The following is a 22,789-nucleotide window of genomic DNA, read 5'->3' on the forward strand; positions in this document are numbered from 1 at the left end:
AAGGTGATTTCTTGCTGCAGTTTTTTTTTTTTTTTAATTTTATTTATTTCTTTGACAGAGATAGAGAGTGGCAGGCAGAGGGAGAGTGAGAAGCAGGCTCCCCTCTGAGCAGGGAGCCCGACGTGGAGCTCAATCCCAAGACCCTGGGATCATGACCTGAGCCGAAGGCAGACACTTAACCAACTGAGCCACTCAGGCGCCCCTTCTCGCTGCAGTTTTGATTTGCATTTCCCTGAAGATGAGTGATGATGAATATCTTTTCATGTGTCTATTCACCATCTGGATGTCTTCTTTGGAGAAATGTCTGTTCATGTCTTCTGCTCATTTCTAATTGGATTATTTGTTTTTTGCCTGTTGAGTTTTATAAGTCCTTTATATATTTGGATACTAGCCTTTATTGAATATGTCATCTGCAAATATCTTCTCCCATTCTGTAAGTTGCTTTTTAGTTCTGTTGATTGTTTCCTTTGCTGTGCACAAGCTATTTATTTTGATGTAGTCCCAGTGTTTTATTTTTGCTTTTGTTTCCCTTGCCTCAGGAGACATATCTAGAAAGAAGTTGTTATAGCTGATGTCAGAGAAGTTACTGCCTGTGTTCTCTTCTAGGATTTTTATGGTTTCAGGTCTCACATTTAGGTCTTTTGGAATTTATTTTTGTGTATGGTGTAAGAAAGTGGTTCAGTTTCCTTCTTTTGCATATAGTTGTCCATTTTTCCCAACACCATTTGTTGGTAAGATTGTCTTTTTCCCATTGGATATTCTTGCCTGCTTTGTCGAAAATTAATTGACAATATAATTGTGGGTTTATTTCTAGATTTTCTATTCTGTTTCATTGATCTATGTGTCTATTTTTGTGTCAGTACCATACTGTTTTGATCACTACAAGTCTGTAATATGACATGAGGTCTGGAATTGTGATACCTCTAGCTTTGCTTTTCTTTTTCAAGGTTGCTTTAGTTATTTGGGGTCTTTTGTGGTTTCATACAAATTTTAGGATTATTTGTTTCAGTTCTGTGAAAAATGCTGTTGGTATTTTGATAGCTATTGCATTAAATGTGTAGATTGCTTTGGGTAGTATAGACATTTTGACAACATTTGTCCTTCCAACCCATGAGCATAGAATGTCTTTCCCCTTCTTTGGGTCTTCTTGAATTTCTTACATTAATGTTATAATTTTCAGAGTACAGGTCTTTCACCTCTTTGATTAGGGTTAATCATAGGTATCTTATTTTTGTGCAACTGTAAATGGGATTATTTTTCTTAATTTATCTTTCTGCTGCTTCACTATTAGTATATAGAAATACAACAGATTTCTGTACACTGATTTTGTATCCTAAGACTTTACTGATCTTGTATCCTAAGACTTTCTTGAATTTGTTTTGTATCCTAAGACTTTACTCAGTTCTACCAGTTTTTTGGTAGAGTCTACATATAGTATCCTGCCATCTGAAAATAGTGCAAGTTTTACTTCCTCTTTACTGATTTGGAGTCTTTTTATTTCTTTTTGTTGTCTGATTTCTGTGGCTATGACTTCCAGTACTATGTTCAATAAAAGTAGTGAGAGTGGACATCCTTACCTTGTTCCTGGCCTTAGGAGAAAAGCTCTCAGTTTTTCCCCATTAAGGATGATGTTAGCTATGGGTAATTTTCATAGATAGCCTTTATTATGTTGAGGTATGTTCCCTCTAATCCTATTTTGTTGAGGGTTTTTATCATGAATGAATGTTATACTTTGTCAAATGCTTTTTCTGCATCTATTGAAGTGATTATATGGTTTTTTTATCCTTTCTCTTCTTTATGTGATATATCACATTGATCAATTTGCAAATGTTGAACCACCCTTGCAGCCTGGCAATAAATCCCACCTGATCGTGGTGATTGATTTTTTTAATGGATTGTTGAATTTGGTTTGCTAGTATTGTATTGAGAATTTTTGTGTCTATGCTCATCAGGGAAATTCACCTGTAGGTTTTTTTAGGGTGTCATTATCTGGTTTCAGTATCAGGGTAATGCTGGCCTCATAGAATGAATTTGGAAGTTTTCCTTCTTTTCCTATTTTTTGAAATGGTTTGAGAAGACTAGGTATTAACTCTTCTTTAAATGTTTGGTAGAATTCACCTGTGAAGCTGTTTAGTCCTGAACTGTTTTCCTTTGGCAGTTTTTTGATTACTGATCCAACTTCTTCGCTGATTATTGGTCTGTTCAAATTTTCTATTTCCTCCTGTATCAGTTTTGGTAGTTTTTTATGTTTCTACAGATTTATCCATTTCTTCTAAGTTGTCCAGTTTGTTGGCTTATAGTTTTTCATAATACTCTCTTATAATTGTTTGTATTTCTGTGGTGTTGGTTGTTATTTCTCCTCTCTCATCTGTGATTTAATTTATTTGAGCTCTTTCTCTTTTTTTCTTGTTAAGTCTGGCTAGGGGTTTATCAATTTTATTCTTTTTTTTTCTGAAGAAACAGCTCCTGGTTTCATTGATTTGTTCTATTGCTTTTTTAGTTTCTATATCATTTATTTCTGCTCTAATCTTTATTATTTCCTTCCTTTTGCTGGTTTTTGGTTTTGTTTGTTCTTTTTCTAGCTCCTATAGGTGTAAGGTTAGGTTAAGATTTTTCTTGCTTCTTGAGGTAAGCTTGTATTGCTATATACTTCCCTCTTAGGACCACTTTTGCTGCATCCCAAAGGTTTTAGACCATCGTGTTTTCATTTTCATTTGTTTCCATGTGCTTTATTTCTTCTTTGATTTCCTGGTTGATCCATTCATTATTTAGTAGCATGTTGTTTAACCTCCACGTATTTGTGGTCTTCCCAGATTTTTTCTTGTGGTTGATTTCTAGTTTCATAGTATTGTGGTCAGAAAATATGCATGGTATGATTTCAATCTTCTTAAACTTGTTGAGGATAATATGTGATCTATTCTGGAGAATGTTCTGTGTGCATTTGAAGAGAATGTGTATTCTGCTGTTTTAGGATGAATGCTCTGAGTATATCTGTTAAATTCATCTAAATCAGTGTGTCATTCAAAGCCCCTGTTTCCTTATTCATGTTCTGTTTAGATGAGCTATCCATTGATGTAAATGAGGTGTTAAAGTCCCCTACTATTGGGCGCCTGGGTGGCTCAGGTTGGTTAAGCGACTGCCTTCGGCTCAGGTCATGATCCTGGAGTCCCTGGATCGAGTCCCGCATCGGGCTCCCTGCTCGGCAGGGAGTCTGCTTCTCCCTCTGACCCTCCCCCCATCATGTGCTCTCTCTCTCATTCTCTCTGTCAAATAAATAAAAAAAAAAATCTTAAAAAAAATAAAAATAAAAATAAAAAAAATAAAGTCCCCTACTATTGTTTTTGTTTTTGTTTTTAAGATTTTATTTGACAGAGAGAAAGAGTGAGAGCAGGAACACAAGCAGGGGGAGTGGGAGAGGGAGGAGCAGGCTCCCCACTGAGCAAGGAGCCCAATGTGGGGCTCAATCCCAGGACCCTGGGATCATGACCTGAGCTGAAGGCAGACACTTAATGACTGAGCCAACCAGGCGCCCCATTATTGTGTATTATTATTGATTAGTCCCTTCATGTTTGTTATAAACTGTTTTATGTATTTGAGTGCTCCTATCTCGGGTGCATAAATATTTATAATTGTTATATCTTCTTGTTGGATTGTCCCTTTATTATTATATAGTGCCCTTCCTTGTCTCTTGTTATAGTCTTTGTTTTAAAGTCCATTTTCCCAATCTAAATATTGCTACTCTGGCTTTTTTAAAAATCCATTTGCATGATGGGGTGGATGTTTCTCCATCCTCTAACTTTCAATCTGCAGGTGTCTTTAGGTCTAAAATGGATCTCTTGTAGGCAGCATATAGATGGGTCTTGGTTTTTTATCCATTCTGTCACCTTATGTCTTTTGATAGGAGTATTTAGTCCATACATTCAAAGTAATTATTGATAGATATGTATTTGTTGCCATTTTATTATTTGTTCTGTGCTTGTTTCCGAAGATTTTCTCTGATCCTTTCTTGTCTTTCTCTCTTTCATGTTTTGTTGATTTTCTTCAGTGATATATTCAGATTTCTTTCCTCTTTATTCTTTGCATATTTATTAGTGGTTTTTGATATATGGTTACCATTACATTTGTATATAACCACTCCATGACCTCTGCATTTAGCAATCTTCTTATTTGCTGATGTTGTCAACTTCAGTCAGTGTAGAGAAGTTAATTGTCTTGTCAAGTGAACTTTGAGTGTTTTGCTTTGTTTTCTTTTCCTTATTGCTTGCTTGCTTCCTTGCTTTTTACCAGCCATGGCAAATACTTGTATAGATTTCAATCTTGGAAGGAAGGACCCCAATTATGAAGACATTTTATTAAATAGTCCAGTCCTTAATAAAAGATTCCCCTATTTTTTAAACTTCCCTTGAGGCTTATTTTTCTCTGCATAACTCTAATGTTCCTCAACTGCCCATTCATTCTTAGTAGGGTTAACCATGTGTAAGGTGCACAATATGTGCCAGACACCATGGTAGAAACTTTTATATATATATATATATATTATCTTCTCACCACACAGCCTCTCTTTCTATTTCTTTTTGCCCTCATCTTCTGCTCTGTACTGATTCTCAATTCTAGTGTTTCTAGGCCTGATCTTCGTCCACAGGTTGAGCAGCACATTTCCAACAGATTTCTGGGTTGGTTTTTTTGTTTTGTTTTTTTCATATTGTTCTCACTTGCCCCTCAAACTTGATATGTCTGATGTAGGAAGCATACTTTTATACTTTTTTACATACATTTATGGCATTCCAGCTGCCATTTCATATCATAACAGAAAATATGTGCTAAACAACTACCACAGAAAATATTACAGCATATTTCAAGTCATTCTAAATATTGAAATAATTCTATGTACCTTAAACCCTATAAAATTGTATTTTTTAATGATCTGATATTCCTCACCTATGTTATGGACCATGATAAAAAGAAAATAAAAGGCAGCTGAAAAATCATCACAAAATATATTAAGTACCCTCTTTAATTTGAATGTATGAAAATATAATTCCCAAAAAGGATGAATTTCACAAAATTTAGAAAAAGAGATTAATAAAAATCATTCTCTGAGTCAGCTTTTACAATGTTCCCCCAAATTCCATCAGAAAGACTACAATTCCTCCTTAATTTTATCAAAGAGAATAAACTTTGGGTATTTTTTATTGTTGTCTACAATGGTGTAATGCTAAGTAACTGAAGGGTAATGATCATTATAAAGTCTAAAATAAGAGAGTCAAAGAACAATGATTTCTCAATATTTATCCACTTTATCCACAGCAGAAGGTATCCTGATTGATCAATTCAAGCATCTGGGTCAGACTTACTATATCTTTATAGTAAGAAGCTATTCTAGATTGATAACTACTTTCTACAGGCTCATCTGGCCACTTTTGTTTTTTAGTGTACCAATTTGTTTTTCTTACTGGGAGGAAATACACTCAAAAACCACTCCCAGATAACTGAAAAATTGAATTCCTGTGTCTTGAAGCTAAGACCTGTGCCTTTAATCAGAGGTGACTGACCCATTTACGACAGCCCTTCCCCATAGGCTAAAACAAGCAGAATCTAGTTTCTCATTCCCCCACCACATCTTACAGTCAGCTTCACTTGTGTAAAATTTTGCTGGTATGACCTAACAAAGTGTTCCAGTTTTATTTTTGGCCTAGAATTTTGTTCTTCATTCAAATAGTAAATCCATTTGCTTTTGCCTGAAATACTTGAATGAATTTTTATAAAATTTGTTTTAAGAAAAATTATCAATGTCTTATCTAAATACTTGAAAAAAATAGTAAAAGGAAAGAAAATTCCGTAATTTTATTATTTTAACACAGCTATTTTCATTTTTTGGTCTTTTGTTCTGGTCAGATTGCTTTATAGAAGAGTGATAACAGTTGACAACTCAGCAATGTATGTATACAGTGGCAAGTTTTTGGGTCTTTTTGTTTTGTTTTGTTTTTTGTTTTTGTAAAGGGCCAGACAGTAAATATTTTAGGCTTTCCAGCCCATATAGTCTCTGATGCAACCTATTTAACTCTGCTTTTGTAGCACAAAAGCAACCATAGACTTTATGGAAATGAATGAATATGGCTCTGCTCCAAAAAACCCAAAATTAGAATTTCATGTAACTTTCATGTACCACAAAATATTATTCCGCTTTTGGTTTTTGTTCAGCATTTGGAAAGGTAAAATAAAGTCTTGGCATGTAGGCCATACAAAAGTAGGCAGCAGGTTGGATACCATGGATCATAGTTGGCCCACCCTGTTTAAGACCATATCTCTAGTTTTGACCTATATGTTGAGCTCCACAGCCCTATTTTCAGCTTTTTCCTGTCCATCTTGATATGAACATTCCAAGACACATCAAACCAAAATCATTTAAAACCTAACTCAGAACATATGCCTCATCCAAACTATCTGCTTCTCTGAAATCTCCCACTTCTTTCTGTTCATAGAATACTGCATCTCAGTCATCCAGACCTGAAATTTTTTTTAAGATTTTATTTATTTATTTGACACAGAGAGACACACCAAGAGAGGGAACACAAGCAGAGGGAGTGGGAGAGGGAGAAGCAGGCTTCCTGCTGAGCAGGGGGCCCGACGTAGGGCTCGATCCCAGAACCCTGGGATCATGACCTGAGCCGAAGGCATACGCTTAATGACTGAGCCACCCAGGCACCCCCAGACTTGAAACTTAAAAATCACCCTTGTCTGCCAGGCTTCCTTCTGCAACAGGCGTGGGTCACGCTCTCGCTCGCTCTCTTTCTGCCGCCATCTTGGTTCCACGTTCCCCTCACAAAATGCCTGGTGAAGCCACAGAAACCGTCCCTGCTACAGAGCAGAAGTTGCCACAGCCCCAGGCTGAGACAGGGTCTGGAACAGAATCCGACAGTAATGAATCAGTACCAGAGCCTGAGGAACAGGATTCCACACAGGCAACCACACAACAGGCCCAGCTGGAAGCAGCTGCAGAAATCGATGAAGAACCGGTCAGTAAAGCAGAACAGAGCCAGAGTGAAAAGAAGGCACAGAAGGCTGTGTCCAAACTGGGTCTTCGACAGGTTACAGGGGTTACAAGAGTCACTAACTGAAAATCTAAGAATATCCTCTTCGTCATCACAAAACCAGATGTCTACAAGAGCCCAGCTTCAGATACCTACATAGTTTTGGGGGAAGCCAAGATCAAGGATTTGTCTCAGCAAGCACAACTAGCAGCTGCTGAGAAATTCAAAGTTCAAGGTGAAGCTGTCTCAAACATTCAAGAAAACACATAGACTCCAACTGTACAAGAGGAGAGTGAAGAGGAAGAGGTTGATGAAACCGGTGTAGAGGTTAAGGAGATAGAATTGGTCATGTCACAAGCAAATGTGTCAGGAGCAAAGGCAGTCCAAACCCTGAAGAACAACAGTAATGATATTGAAAATGCTATTATGGAATTAACAACGTAACCATCTGAAAACAAGGGCTTTTTTGGTGTTTCAAAAGAATAACTACATCTTGGTTTGAAATTTGTACTGTTTCTATCATTAATAAAGTTACAGCTTCTTGTTGGATAAAAAAAAAAAATCACGCTTGTCAAGTCTGGTCCTGTCTCAAATATGTCTTCAATTTGCAATTCCCACACCCAGCATCTGAGTTCAGCTCTTCATTACTTAGCCTACCTTGTGGCTATGGCACTATAATTGGTTTCCATGACTCTAGTTTCATGTACTCCAATGTATCTAATATACTGCTGTCAGACTAAGCTTCCTAAAGCTCTGCTCTAATTATGTCACTACAATATTTTAAAACCTTTTATAACTCCATTGCTTGCCAAATTATATACAAACTCTTCAACGAGCATTCAAAGCCAACCAAAACATTATTCCAAATATATTTCTAAACTTGCCTCATTCTAAACCTTCGTTCATTCATTCAACAAATATTAATGAGTATCTATTAGGTACCAAGGCAGTGTGCTGGATACACAATGGGATAAAATGATAAGCACAAACCAACCACATGACCCCTGCCTTCATGGAGATTACAGTCTCTCTGTGGAAAAAGACATTAGTCAAATAATCACATAAAAGCTACAAGAATAAAACTGGCATGCAAAAAGAACATGAAAAAATATTTTCAAAATATTGAAAGAAAGGAACTTTGAATCTAGGATTTTACATGTAACTAACCTATTTATCTAAGTGTGTGGCTGAAATAAAGATACACTCAGGCAGATAAGGCATCAGAATATTCATCACATAAAGACCCTGTGTGGAAACACATATTGGGAGTAAGGGTACTTAAAACTTTGATATGGCCTGATTGTGGTGATACTTTGTATCTGTGTACATATGTCAAAGCTATACAAAATCATATACTTTAAATGTGCAGGTTATCCTATGTTAATATTCGATAACAAAATTTTAAATTTTAAAGAATTTAAATATAAACTTTAATGTAAAAGAATAAAAACCTGGGTGGCTCAGTTGGTTAAGCATCTGCCTTCAGCTCAGGTCATGGTCCCAAGGTCCTGGGATTGAGCCCCACATCAGGCTCCCTACTGGGCGCGGAGTCTGCTTCTCCCTCTGCCCCTCCCCCTGCTAGTGCTCACTCTCCCTCTCCCTCCCTCTCTCCCTCTCTCTCTCTCTCTCTCAACTAAATAAAAATAAAATCTTAAAAAAAAGAATAAAAGAAACACCTGTGTAGCCAATATCTCAGTTATTTTTAAAAAATCACATAAATAAGTGTAAAACTATGACTGTGGTGCTATGAAGAAAGGTACAGGGAGTCTAGAGTGATGGTATTTGACTTATTTGGGAAATGAGGGAAGCCTTCACTGAAAAAAGTGATACCTAATCTAAGTCAACTAACTAAAAGCCAACAATTACATAGTTATGCTATGTGCCAGGTACTGTTTTATGTGTTTCACATGTGTTATTGACCCATTTAACCCTTACAACATTGCTTTAGGTGTTTCTTTTCTTCCCCCATTTTTACAGCTTAGGAAATTAAGGAACATAATAGTTAAGTGTCTTGCCCTGAGGTCACACAGCAGTTACTAGTGAAACTGACATTATAAAACAAAGTAGTCTGGTTCTAAGGTCCACACTCTTAACCACAGAATTAGTGAATGAAGAGAGAGGAGAAAAATTACAGGCAGATGAAACAATACATGAAAAGATCCTGTGGACTTGGTGAATATGAGGGATTTAGAGTAGCCAGTGTGGCTAGGGATGAGAGGGGAGAGAAACATAAAGATGTCTCTGGAGAGGATGTAGAGGCCCATCATGCAGAACCTTCTAAACCAGATTGCAGAATGCTGTCTTTATTTGTAGGGTGATGGAATGCCATTTAAGTATTTTAAGTAGGGGATAATAAAATTTTTGAATATATTGAAGAAACTTTGAAATATTATTCTGGTTTTAATATGGAAAAGAGATTGGATAGAGGGCTAGAGTGGATGTGAATAACTGCAGTTGTACACATGAGATATGTTCATAATTGAACTAAAGGAGTGGCAGTGAAGATGGGGGGAATGGATGTATTCAAGAAATACTCAAGAGAGAAAATCAACAGGATTTGGTGAAGTAATTGAATATGGGACCAACATGGGGATGAAGGAGAAGGGAGGATTTATGAATGGCTCTTAAGTATCTGTGCACTAACTTGATGGTGGTACCATTAATTGAGAAAGGGGTCACTGGAAGAGTAACAGGCATGGTGTGTATGTATCAGCATGAGCAACTGAAACCAATTTTAGCTATGTGCGTTCGTTTGGCTTTCCCTGAAAGCAAGACTTGAGACAAGGACTTGGGTACTATTTATTTGGGGCTTGATTTGAGTATCATTTATCTGGGAGTTGACACCAGAAAGCAGGATTCATGGAGGAGGAAGAGTGTGATAGAAAAGGTGAAAAACCAATTTAAAGGCATGTTTTCAGGTCTCTACCATGGGATAATGCTCACCACTAAGCTGTCCTAAGAAGTATATAGAACACATCCCCACATTACCCGCCTGAAGGTCAAAAAGAAGCATTTATCCATCCGCTATTTCCCTCAATGCATTAATAGTGCAGTTCTGAGCTGTGCTATGTGAGAGTAAATGGACTCCAGCAGCATCAGAGAAGGCCCTTGGGCAGAAGTTGTAAGACGGGTGGCTCCTGCTTGAGGGATGTTGTTAGAGTGAAGAGAGTATGACCTTGCACAGAAATGTTCATGTCAGCTGCAGCTGAAATCAGAAATGGATCAAGGAGATGTAATATAGGGCACCAGGGCAGCATCTATATTAGCTTAAGAAAACAACCAAAGTAAAAGCAAAAGGATTTTACAGAATGGATGTAAGGTTTTAAGACCAGACTTGGAAAACAGATATAAACCAAGGTCATCTCAGAAGGATAAACAGCAAGAAGCAGGGGCACTTGGGCGGCTCAGTTGGTTAAGCATCTGCCTTTGGCTCAGGTCATGATCTCAGGGTCTGGGATGGAGCCCCACATCGGGCTCCCTGCTCTATGGGGAGCCTGCTTCTCGCTCTGCCCTTCCCCCTGCTCATGCTCTCCCTCCTTCCCCCTCTCTCTCTGTCTCTCTCTCTGTCTCTCAAATAATAAAATTTTTTTTTTTTAAAAGAAAAGCAAGCAGCACTACAACTATCTGTTGGTAGAAAAAGTCTGGCAAGTGAGCTACTGTCCCCACAGGATACCACTGCTGCCACTATACTGTAAATGACTTCTCACCATCCCTTCATCTTTGCCTTTAAATCTTGTTCCAGATGTAAAGCCCTGGCAGGAATGTCCCGATGGTGAAGTCTAGGACATATGTCAACGTTTTGATTGGAAGAGGACATAAAGAAGGGAGGAGCTGGCCTCTATGGCTTCTAAGCTTACAAATAGTGGGGGGAAACCTTGCCCCCCAAAGAAAAGATGCTCACAAGGTGGAAGAGCATGTGTTCAGTTATGGATATGTTGAGGTTGAAACATCCAAAGTAAGATGTCAAGTCGGCAGTTATAATTCAGGTCTAGAGAGTATAATCTCCTCAATAGCCTCCTCCAGCTCAGGGACAACTGGTTCACCCATCACCTACACGGTGCCTCTTACATAGTTGACAGTCAATAAATATTTGTTGAGAGAAATGAATAACCCTACCATATCACATTCTGTTCTCTGAGCTTCCCTGTATTTTACATGATATTCCTTCGACCTGGAATGACCTTCCTTCACTCTTTCTGTTCAATTATAATATTAAATTCTATCCAACCCCAAATTGAGGAATGCAGTCTCCTTACCTTAAAGCTACCTCTTCATGAAAGTTTAATGATTCTCCACACAGGTTGTAATTGTCTCTACTTTGAAACTCCCTAGTGGGTTATTTATACATAAAGTACTTATCACATTCTTTCTTTTCATTTTACTCATTATTCTTGAACAAATGCCATTATGTCTTGAAATATACCTTCTTGTTTTGCTTTAAAGTACTTATGAATATGAAAAAAACTAATGAGAACTTACAGCTGTTAATAAAATCTGCTCAGGATATGAATACTTACATATTTACCATCAAAACCTTGCATAAATAAGGTGGTTCATCATGCGATGTCAAAAATTTTAAAAACTGCTGAGTATAGGGGTGCCTGGGTGGCTCAGTCGTTAAGCGTCTGTCTGCCTTTGGCTCAGGTCATGGTCCCGGGGTCCTGGGATTGAGCCCCACATCGGGCTCCCTGCTCCACGGGAAGCCTGCTTCTCCCTCTCCCTCTCCCCTTGCTTGTGTTTCCTCTCTCACTGTCTCTCTCTGTCAAATAAATAAATAAAATCTTAAAAAAAAAAAAAGCAACTGCTGAGTATAAGGTATCACAAGCACCTTCAGGCAAATAATCCAATGATGTTGTGAAATTTTATTTGAAGCAATTATATTATTATTGATAAGATAATTAGCAACTAGAGCACCTAGGTGAACCACTACTACAATAACATCAGAGTCTATTATATTAAAGCTATGATAAAAGTCAGCTTGCATAATAAATAGGATAAAGGAATGATGAAATTAAGACAAATTGGAAATAGAATATTTTACTGCTTAACTCAGAATATTTTTTCTAAATTGTTACAATTAGAAACAGATTGATATTGGGAGGGGATGGTTCTGCTCTGAAGCTCTCAAGGCATAAAACTCCAAAAATGGTAGGTGTCAGGGAAGCCTGGAGAACAACTGCTCGAGTGTCCTGCTCACCCTAATTGGAATTTTAAAGATAGTGTACCTATGTGGAAGAGCAGAGAGCTTTTTCCAACTTTTTCCAGAGTGCTAGAAAAACATAGAATACAGTCCCTAGTGAATAAATATTTTTCAATGTGTACCAACTGAAATTTTTTAATGTACTTGATCTAAACCTTTTCCATAAGAACACATCTCCAGTCCTAGAATGGAAGTCAACAGGAAAATAAATTCCTATAAACATATAATTTGAAAGACATATTAGATATTATCTAGCTATGTTCTTTTTTATAAATGAGGAAACCCAATGCAAAGAGTGAAGTTAATAAATTCACTTAATAAACAATAAAATAACTTGAAAAATACATAGCACCCATTAGTCACTCAATAAGTGGTATTTATTAGTATTATGATGACTAATATTGCTATTTTTGGTAAATACTATTATGTTCATAATAATAATTCAATATATCTTTATTCAGTGAGTTCTGTGTGCCAGATGTTTGTCTCAGCTTGAGATATAAAAATGACTAAAACACAATCCTTGTTTTGAGGTGGAGGTGTTCACATCCTACCAGATGATTAAATAGAATAAGTAAAAGGATAAATTGCAACATGGGGGATAATTGCAACATAGTAAGTATTGTAAAGCTTTATTAAAAAAAGTTTTGTGGGAACCCAGGCCTTGTTATTCACAGCCCCTCTGCTCTTTCCAGTCAATCATTTTGTCTATTCATATGGCCCAACACACACACACACACAGGATCAGAGTCATACTAAAAAAAGAAACATCTACGTTCCAAATTAGAGAAGCACTGAGCTGAAAGTGAATTAAGTCTTGTCACAGGTATTTTTCACAGCATGGATACTGTGAAAATCAGTTTTTAAAGCTGAAAACTTTTGTGGTTCAAAATTTAACAAAACGGCATGTGCCTCATAGATCTTTCCATTTACTTTAAGAACTTTCTAGCTATCAAAGAGGAAATGTAACCCCTGTAATAATAATAATAAGCTATAAATCTAAATTCTATTTGCAGCTTTATCATTAATTATGAGAATCCATCCTTATAAAGATTATTTTTTTAATAGATTTTATTTATTTATTTGAGAGAGAGAGAGCATGAGCAGGGAGGAGGGGTAGAGAGAGGGGGAGAAGCAGACTCCCCCCTGAGCAGGGAGCCTGACGTGGGACTTGGTCCCAGTAATCTGGGATCATGACTTGAGCCAAAGGCAGATGCTTAACCGACTGAGCCACCCAGTTGCCCCATAAAGATTATTTTTATTTAGATTAAGATCTCAGCATCTTCACATTAAGCAAAGTGTTAAATGCATTAAACCCAGAATGCATTCCTGTTATATGTGGTAGAGGACATTTTTTCCTACTCAGCATCCTTTCCTTTGGAGGACCCTCATCCGTTCCGTATTAATATTTTCAGTTCACGTGAAGCAGGTAAGACTGCCATGACTTAAGCAAAACCAACCAAAATATCTCTGAATCATCAGAGATTTCATATGTGGTCACTAGGAGGAAGTGGGATGTTGTCTTTTTCTGGAAAAATAATTTGTAAGATGAAGCAGATCTGAAGCTAACAATAGGTATCTCTCCATTATAATATTCTCTTTCTGAGAATGAGGTCAGGCAGGGAAGGGCAATCTGAGCAACAGACAGATACAGAATCCTAAAGACATCATTTCAACCCTTGTATACAGATGTGTCTTAAAGCTCTAGCTCCTCCTACAGATGTGAGAGAAATTTCCACAGATGTGAGCCAAACCAATATATTTTCTGCTTAAGTTTGTATAAGTTGAGTTTCTGTTGTTTGCAACTAAAATGTCCTGACCCCTACATGCAAGAAGTATGTAACATTTACTGCTATTATTATTTAATAATTATTCAACACCGGCAAAACATTATACAAAGTATTGTATAATATAAAACATATGCTTAACGAAACAATTCCTATCATCTAGGAACTTACCATATAAGTTAGGTGATGACAATGAGAAAGATATTTATTCATTTGCCAGGAAAGAAACTGAGGTCAATAGAAAGGGAAAGATTGTAGTACCACATTGATCTCCCTGAAATGCTTTTCCTCAGACCTTTCCCTTATCAGTTTGGAAGATAATCTGCAGAAATTTTGCTGATTAAATCAAGTGTGAAAAGGTAGATTAATGTCCAACAGGAAGATAGTTAAATTACCATATACTCATAAAACTAGAATATTAACAGCAGTAAAAAAATGAACCATAGCTTCACACATTCATATTGCTGAATCTCAAAAACACAATGCTGAATGATAGGGCAATTTCAGAATACTATAAAACATAAACCCTTAACAATATACATTAGAAACATATACTAATATGTAATATATTATATATTAATATTTATAATAATACTTGTTAATAATATATTAATAGATAAATACTAATGGTATATAATATATATGGTAAAACTATGATGAAAAGTAAGGAAATGATAAAATTAATATTCAGAATAGTTGTTACCTTTGGTAGAAAGGGAGAGAAATGCGACTGGAGAAAGGCATACAGGTATTCTCAGGGGCATGGTTAATGATCTATTGCTTAACCTGGGGTTCTGATACCCAGGCATATTAGTTCTCATTGTCACTGTAACAGATTACCACAAATTTAGTAGTTTAAAACAACACAAATTTACTACCCTACAGATTTCAAGCTCAGAAATTTGAAATGGGTCTTATGGGGCAAAAATCATATTGTAGCCAAAGATCTTTCTAGGATCCAGGGGAGAGTCTATTTTTTGGTTTTTCCATCATCTAGAGTCTATTGCATTGCTTGGTTGCTGCCACATTGCTCCAATCCCCACTTTCATCATCAGATCTCCTCTGATTCTGACCTTCCCTTATGATTACATTAGGCTCACATATCATCCAGGATAATAAACCCATCGCAAAATCTTTAAGTTAATCATATCTACAAAGTCTCTGTTGCCATGTAAGGTAAGATATTCACATGTTCCAGGGATTAGGACATGGACCTTTTGGCAGTTGCATTATTCTTTCCAACATACTGGCTGTTTGCTTTATTCTGAATGTCTCATTCATATGTTATACATACATATATATATTTTAGTAGATCCTGTGGTGTGCTGCCTAGATCTCTGTTCAGACCTAGGGCATTCAAGTAAAATTGGGCAGTTGACAGTTTCCAGTTGAGTTCTCTCCAGGAATTGCCCTTAACCAAAGAGAGTCACCTCACCCAAGGCCTTGCCCTTTCCCTTGAATAAGCCTGCATCCCATGACTGGTAGATATAAGAGTACAAGGCCTGGTCTCCAGAGCTACTTAACTCTTCCGTCTCTTTAGTCTTTTTTTTTTGGTAAAGTCTGTAAGATTTTTTTAAATGATTTTTTTTTAATTTTAGTGTTGTTGACATACAACATTACATTAGATTCAGGTGTAGTTTAAACATTATGTTATGTTCACCACAAGAGAAGCTACCACACACTTTTTTATTCCTGTGACTTATTCATTCCATAACTGGAAACCTGTATTCTCCAACTCCCCTTCACTCATTCTGTCCATCTCCCAACCTCCCCCTCCACTGCCAACCATTAGTTTGTTCTCTATGTTTATACGTGTGATTCTGCTTTTTCCTTTTTTTTTTTTTTTAGATTCCACATATAAGTGAAATCATACAGTATTTGTCTTTCTCACTATGACTTACTTCACTTAGCATAATACCCTCTAGGTCCATCCACATTGTCACAAATGGCCTGATCTCATCCTTTTTTAAGGCTGCTTAATATTCCATTGTGTGTATATATACATATATGTGTGTGATATATATACACACACATATTATATCTTCATTATCCACTCAAAACTGTAGTAATCAAAACAGTATGGTACTGGCACAAACACAGACACATAGATCAATGGAACAGAATAGAAAACCCAGAAATAAATCCAAAATTATACTGTCAATCTGTGACAAAGAAAGCAAGAATATACAATGGGGAAAAGACAGTGTCTTCAACAAATGGTGTTAGGAAAACTGGACAGCTACATGCAAAAGAATGAAACTGGACCACTTTCTCACACTATAGATAAAAATTCAAAATGGATTAAAGATCTAAATGTGAGACCTGAAACCATAAAAATCCTAGAAAAGAACACAGGCAGCGATTTCTCTCACATCAGCCATAGCAATATTTTTCTAGATATGTCTCCTAAGGCAAGGGAAACAAAAGCAAATATAAACTATTGGGACTATATCAAACTAAAAAGCTTTTGCACAGCGGGGGAAACCATCAATTTAAAAAAGGCAACCTACTGAATAGGAGAAGGTATTTGCAAATGATCTATCTGATAAGGGGTTAATATCCAATATATACAAAGAACTTATTCAACTCAACATACACACAAAAACAAACAAGTTAAAAATGCTCAGAGGACCTGAATAGATGTTTTTCCAAAGAAATCCAGATAGCCAACAGACACATGAAAAGATGCTCAACATCACTCACCATCAGAAAAAAGCAAATTAAAACCACAGTGAGATATCACCTTACACCTGTCAGAATGGCTAAAATCAAGACAAGAAATAAAAAGTGTTGGCGAGAATGTGGAGAAAAGGTCATTTTTGTGCACTGTTGGTGGGAATATAAATTGGTGCGACCACTGCAAAAAAGAATTAAGCTTCCTCAAATTTCAAATTTATTGAAAATAAAAATACCAGATGATCCAGTAATCCCATCACTGGGTATTTATCCAAAGAAAATGAAAACACTCATTTGAAGATATATGCACCCCTATATTTACTGCACCATTATTTACAATAGCCAAGATACAGAAGCAACCTAAGAGACCCTGTCCCCAAGACTTTCTTCACCCCCCTTAAAGGTGTTGACCCCAAGAGCATGTCCCAGTAAACTCCTTGAGCATAAGTCTCCCTCCCAGAGTGTATTTCTTTATCTAAGATAATATTATATTATAAAGATAAAATATTTCATAATCATTTTAAAAATTGTTAAAGACTACTTGGCATACTTAGTAGAGAATAAATAAATTCAGAAACAAAAACAAGATGAAGTGGAGTAAAAAGAAACTAGATGCACAAAGTCCAATTTAAAATACTGTAGATATCGGGGTACCTCGGTGGCTCAGTCAGTTAAGCTGCTGACTTTTGATTTTAGCTCAGGTCATGATCTCAGAGTTGTAAGATCAAGCCCTGCATTAGGCTCCCTGCTCTGCAGGAGTCTGCTTAGGTTCTCTCTCTTCCTTTCCCTCTGCCCCTCCCCACACACACTCTCTCTCTCAAATAAATAAATAAATCTATAAATAAATAAATAAAATACCACAGATATCTAGGAGTATTAAATGCTTGGATTGAGAAATTAACAGTGGACTTGGAAAGAATTAGATCAATCCAACATTTCAAAATAGCTTTTTTTTTTTTTTTAAGATTTTATTTATTTATTTGACAGAGCGAGAGAGGGAACACAAGCAAGGGGAATGTGAGAGGGAAAAGCAAGCTTCCCGCTGAGCAGGGAGCCCGATGCGGGGCAGGGGGGGGCTCGATCCCAGGACCCTGGGATCATGACCTGAGCTGACGGCAGACGCTTAACGACTGAGCCACCCAGACGACCCTCAAAATAGTTTTCAATAAGAATTAGCAACTGAATTATTTAAAGAAGTCAGGGTTAGCATTCTTAATTTGGACTTCTGAATTTAGTTCTAACTCTACTTCCTAACTTCTCTGGGTTGTGGTTTCCTTGCTGTGAAATGAGGTGATTGGCTGCTAATTTTTAGTGTAAATAGTTCTAGAAGTCTTTTCTTTTAATTTAAATTCAATTAATTAACATATAATTTATTATTAGTTTCAGAGATAGAGGTCAGTGATTCATCAATCTTATATAATACCCAGTGCTCATTATATCACATGCCCTCCTTAATGTCCATCACCCAGTTACCCCATTCCCCCCCACCTCCAGCAACTCTCAGTATGTTTCCTATGATTAAGAGTCTCTTACAGTTTCTCTCCCTCTCTGATTTTATCTTATTTTATTTGTTCCTCTCTTGCACTATGATCCTCTGTTTTGTTTCTTAAATTTCACATATGAGTGAGATATGATAATTGTCTTTCTCTGATTGACTTATTTCACTTAGCATAATACCCCCTAGTTCCATCCACGTCGTTGCAAATGGCAAGATTTCAATTTTTTGATGGCTGAGTAGTATTCCATTGTATATATACACCACATCTTCTTTATCCTTTCATCTGTCAATGGACATCAACTCCTTCCATAGTTTGGCTATTGTGGACATTGCTGCTATAAACATTGGGGTGCAGGTGCCCCTTTGGATCACTACATTTATATCTTTGAGGCAAATCCCTAGTACTGTAATTGCTGGATCTTAGGGTAGCTCTATTTTTAACTTTTTGAGGAACCTCCATACTGTTTTCCAGAGTGGCTGCACCAGGTTACATTCCCACCAACAGTATAAGAGGGTTCCCCTTTCTCTGCATCCTTGCCAATATCTGTCGTTTCCTGACTTGTTAATTTTAGCCATTCTGACTGGTGTGAGGTGGTATCTCATTGTAGTTTTGATTTGTATTTCCCTGATGAGTTCTAGAAGTCTTTTAGTCACAAGAAATACAATTTATACCAATTGGAAGACCTACAAAAAAAAGAGAACAGAAGTAAACCAAACAATTTGACTTTGGAATAAACACTGTATCTTTTGGTCTGATAGCTATCAGATACTCAGTGGTTCTCAAGATCTGAAAGAAAAAGCATGGAAAAATCCAGCCTTCCATAGAGAGTCAATGATAGTTTAAAATCTGCATTTGAAAATATTTTCCTCTATGGACAAAAATCGGAACAAGCTCTGACTTTCGTATTTTACATTGTGTAAATTTCAAATATAACATAATTAAAGGTTAACTCAATTTATCTCCTATCTAGTACTCCTTTTAGAATATGAATATTGCTTCATAGATCCATGAATGAATGTATATGTTGTTTTAGAATAGTACCTTTCATGTTTATTATGTCATTACAAATAGTAAGTAAAATATTCGGTATTGTATAAGCTACTATCCACAACAGTGAGAATTTATTTTGCTGAGAAAAATACATTATATGTTCCCTGTAATCACTGAGCCACTGGTTTGGAGCCCGCCCTAGAAGCACAGATCTAACCATCATGAGCTCACAGATTAGAAAGAAGTCCATTGTAAACACTTGTTCATTGGCAAGTACAGGCTATGTGACAGACACTGTATGTGTATCTAGAAATCCAGCCCTGCCCGGAAGTCCCAACACAATTTTTAGAATTCACTAAGTACTCTGAACTGAAAATAACAAATCCAAAGCCTAAGAACCAATTGAAAGTCAAACCAAAGAACCTCCTAAAGATCATGAAAAATACTATTTCAGACTTGCTCTTTAGTTTCCTATGCCCAACCTGATGTCAGCCTCCTAGAACTAAAGAAAAAAGTGGTTTTGAAACCCTATTTAGTAAAGTCACAATAGTTTATTTTTGCATTTATTTCCCTTGCCTCAGGAGACATATCTAGTAAGAAGTTGCTACAGCCAATGTCAAAGAGGTCACTGTCTGTGTTCTCCTCTAGGATTTTGATGAGCTCCTGTCTCACATGTAGGTCTTCCACCCATTTTGAATTTATTTTTCTGTATGATATAAAGTATCTTCGGCTTTGTAAACCATATGGTCTTTGTAGCACCTACTCTACTATTGTAGCACAAATGTAGACATAGATGACACGTAATACATGATGGCCATGTTCCAATAAAACTTTTTCTACAAAAATAGGCAGCTGCAGGCTGTATTTGCCAACCTCTGTTGTTGAACAGTGGTTCTCTTTGTTGGTGGCACATTAGTGTTACTGGGGAGCTTTTTTAAAAAATACCCATGCTGAGTACTGAGACTAGAATGATTAAATCAAATTTCAGAAGGTACACCCTGGAACTAGTGGCTCCCCCTCCTTTTCTCAAGAAATTCCAAGATGCTATTAAAAATATTTTACAATTGAAATCATCTAAATTAATATAGAAATCAATATATGGATTCACAGATTAAAAATGTACTTCACTTTGTCCCCTAAATGAACTATATTATAAAACTATGTAAAGCTGCTTGTTTGTAATATAAGTTGCAATGTGCAACATTCATTAAATCATTCTACTAATTTCCTAACTATTTACTGAATTCTAAAGTTGCTATTGCCATCTTTTACTTTATATAGGTGTCCCTAGTTAAATGACACTTGTCTCTTAGTCATAACTTGATACAGGAAACTACATCAAACTGTTTTAATAAATTCCCCCACAAAATTGAAAAAGACTAAGTGACTTGTAATCTCAATACCTAGAGAGGTCTCTTAATAATTTTAATTGTTAAAATACTGGCCTCCCTTAGATTTTTTCCTAATTCTTATATTACTAAGATCTTCACATAGTTACTATCTGTATTATCTCTTACTGAAATGTCATACTTAATTTGATTGAACCTAATCCTACAACCCAGAAAAAGAGCATAACATAGCAATGATTGCAACTGGCTCTGTGTCTAGGCTTTCAAATCCCAACTCTTCAACTCAAGTTTTTAATATCCTCTTTATGTTTTAGTATTGCCATTTGTAAAATGAGAGTGATAGTAGTAATTCTATTATCCAAATGCACTAATATACATTTACAGTGATGCCTGGCACAAATGGTATATAATTTAGTTCCGATTTTTTTTTTAAAGATTTATTTATTTGAAAGAGAGAATGAGAGAGAGAGAGAGAGAGCACATGAGAGGGGGGAAGGTCAGAGGGAGAAGCAGACTCCCCGCTGAGCAGGGAGCCCGGTGCGGGACTCGATCCCGGGACTCCAGGATCATGACCTGAGCCAAAGGCAGTTGCTTAACCAACTGAGCCACCCAGGCGCCCCTTTAGTTCCGATTTTTATTATAAAAACAAATGTGTGCCTGTGAGGCGGGGGGTATAAAACAGGTTTTAGCAAAGTCATCCCATTAAATAAAACTGAAAATCAAGATGATTTAAAGAGCTAACACTGCCTAATAACACAAAGGTTTGCATTGTTGGCAGAGTTGGTTCACTTGGACTTTTTTGGAGAAATATTTGGTTTTTATGTATGAAATTAAGCTATGATGTGCCTGCAAAGTGTTACTTATTCTTATGGAAATATGTTCATCATTGAGCCACTGTTGAGCACTAAGTTGCTGCAGCCAGCCTTAGTGCACCTAAATTTTCACTTTATAATGGACATACATATGTACAAAAGAACTAGGCAATACTGGATCAAGTTAAACCTGGACTGGACTATTGTTCTTTCACATATTACTTAAGATTGACTATATAAGACTTTAGTAACCATAATGATACTGGATTATTATATTATGAAGAGAATGTTCTATTTGTCTTCCCAAGACAAATACTCCTAGTTGGTAGGGGGTGAGGTCTCCCCATAAATCAGTGAATAATCTTACTTTCAATCATCCTGATAAGAGGCAGATCATGGGACAGACAAGGCCTGAGAGATGGAGAATACTTTCCTCCCTGTAGGCCACACTTTCTTAGAGCCTGACTTCAAGCAGTGGTGTCAAGTATGACTGAGTGCATGTCGAAGAGGTAGAATTTTGAAAAACTTAAGCGTTTTTCACAGGATGCTAGAGATACAGTTACAAAGGAAAAAATAACTTGTTGATGAACATCTCCTTCAATCTGAGGACAATAAAAAAACAGCTAATATTTATATTATATTTAGGGTATTATGGGTAATTCTAGTACAGTATACATAGTACATTATAGAAATTATAGTATAATCATATTATACTAAGCACTTGCTTTTTTTTTTTTTTAAGATTTTATTTATTTATTTGACAGAGACACAGCGAGAGAGAGGGAACACAAGCAGGGGGAGTGGGAGAGGGAGAAGCAGGCTTCCTGCCGAGCAGGGAGCCCGATGTGGGGCTCGATCCCAGGACCCTAGGATCAGGACCTGAGCCAAAGGCAGACACTTATTGACTGAGCCACCCAGGCGCCCCTAAGCACTTGCTTTTAATATTATACTAAGTTCTCGATTAAATGCTTAATCATTTATCCTGACAACAAACCCACCAGGTAAATTTTATTATCTCATTATCAATACATTATAGCCATTGTATCTAGTATCCTGCTCCACTGAATTAAAAGAATGAATTTATGTCCACTCTTGGACCACTGTGGTAATGGAGAGCACAGAATTCTTCCCTTACGAGAACCTCCTAACCCCCAGAAAAACATGATTGTAGCAACTGATCTCAAGACAATAAGAAGTGATTAGTAGCCAGTAGAGGAATTCTGGTCAAAAAGAGATTCATATTTGGAACCTCATAATCCAGAAGACAACTAGAGGTACAGACTGCATGCTGACTGACTCCAGACTATCCATGAGAAAAACTCTTCATTTGACTTCAGAATAACCACTAGAGAAAGGAACTTTGCAAGGCATGGGGAAGGAAAAGTCCTGCTACCTGGAAGGTGGGTAGATGGGGTCTCTAGCAAGCTGATATTAAGTGGCCATCA

The 22,789-nt window shown here is 36.7% G+C and overlaps 1 pseudogene; it reads left to right on the top strand.

Annotated features, from left to right (window-relative positions):
* Nucleotides 1-6,706: 6,706 nt before the first annotated feature.
* Nucleotides 6,707-7,485, top strand: LOC123848873 (nascent polypeptide-associated complex subunit alpha-like; annotated as a pseudogene).
* Nucleotides 7,486-22,789: the final 15,304 nt, after the last annotated feature.

The sequence above is a fragment of the Mirounga angustirostris genome, unplaced genomic scaffold (genome assembly GCF_029215605.1).
Source record: "Mirounga angustirostris isolate CCGP_5_RB_7025 unplaced genomic scaffold, mMirAng1.0.hap1 SCAF_2, whole genome shotgun sequence".
NCBI classification, from domain to species: domain Eukaryota; kingdom Metazoa; phylum Chordata; class Mammalia; order Carnivora; family Phocidae; genus Mirounga; species Mirounga angustirostris.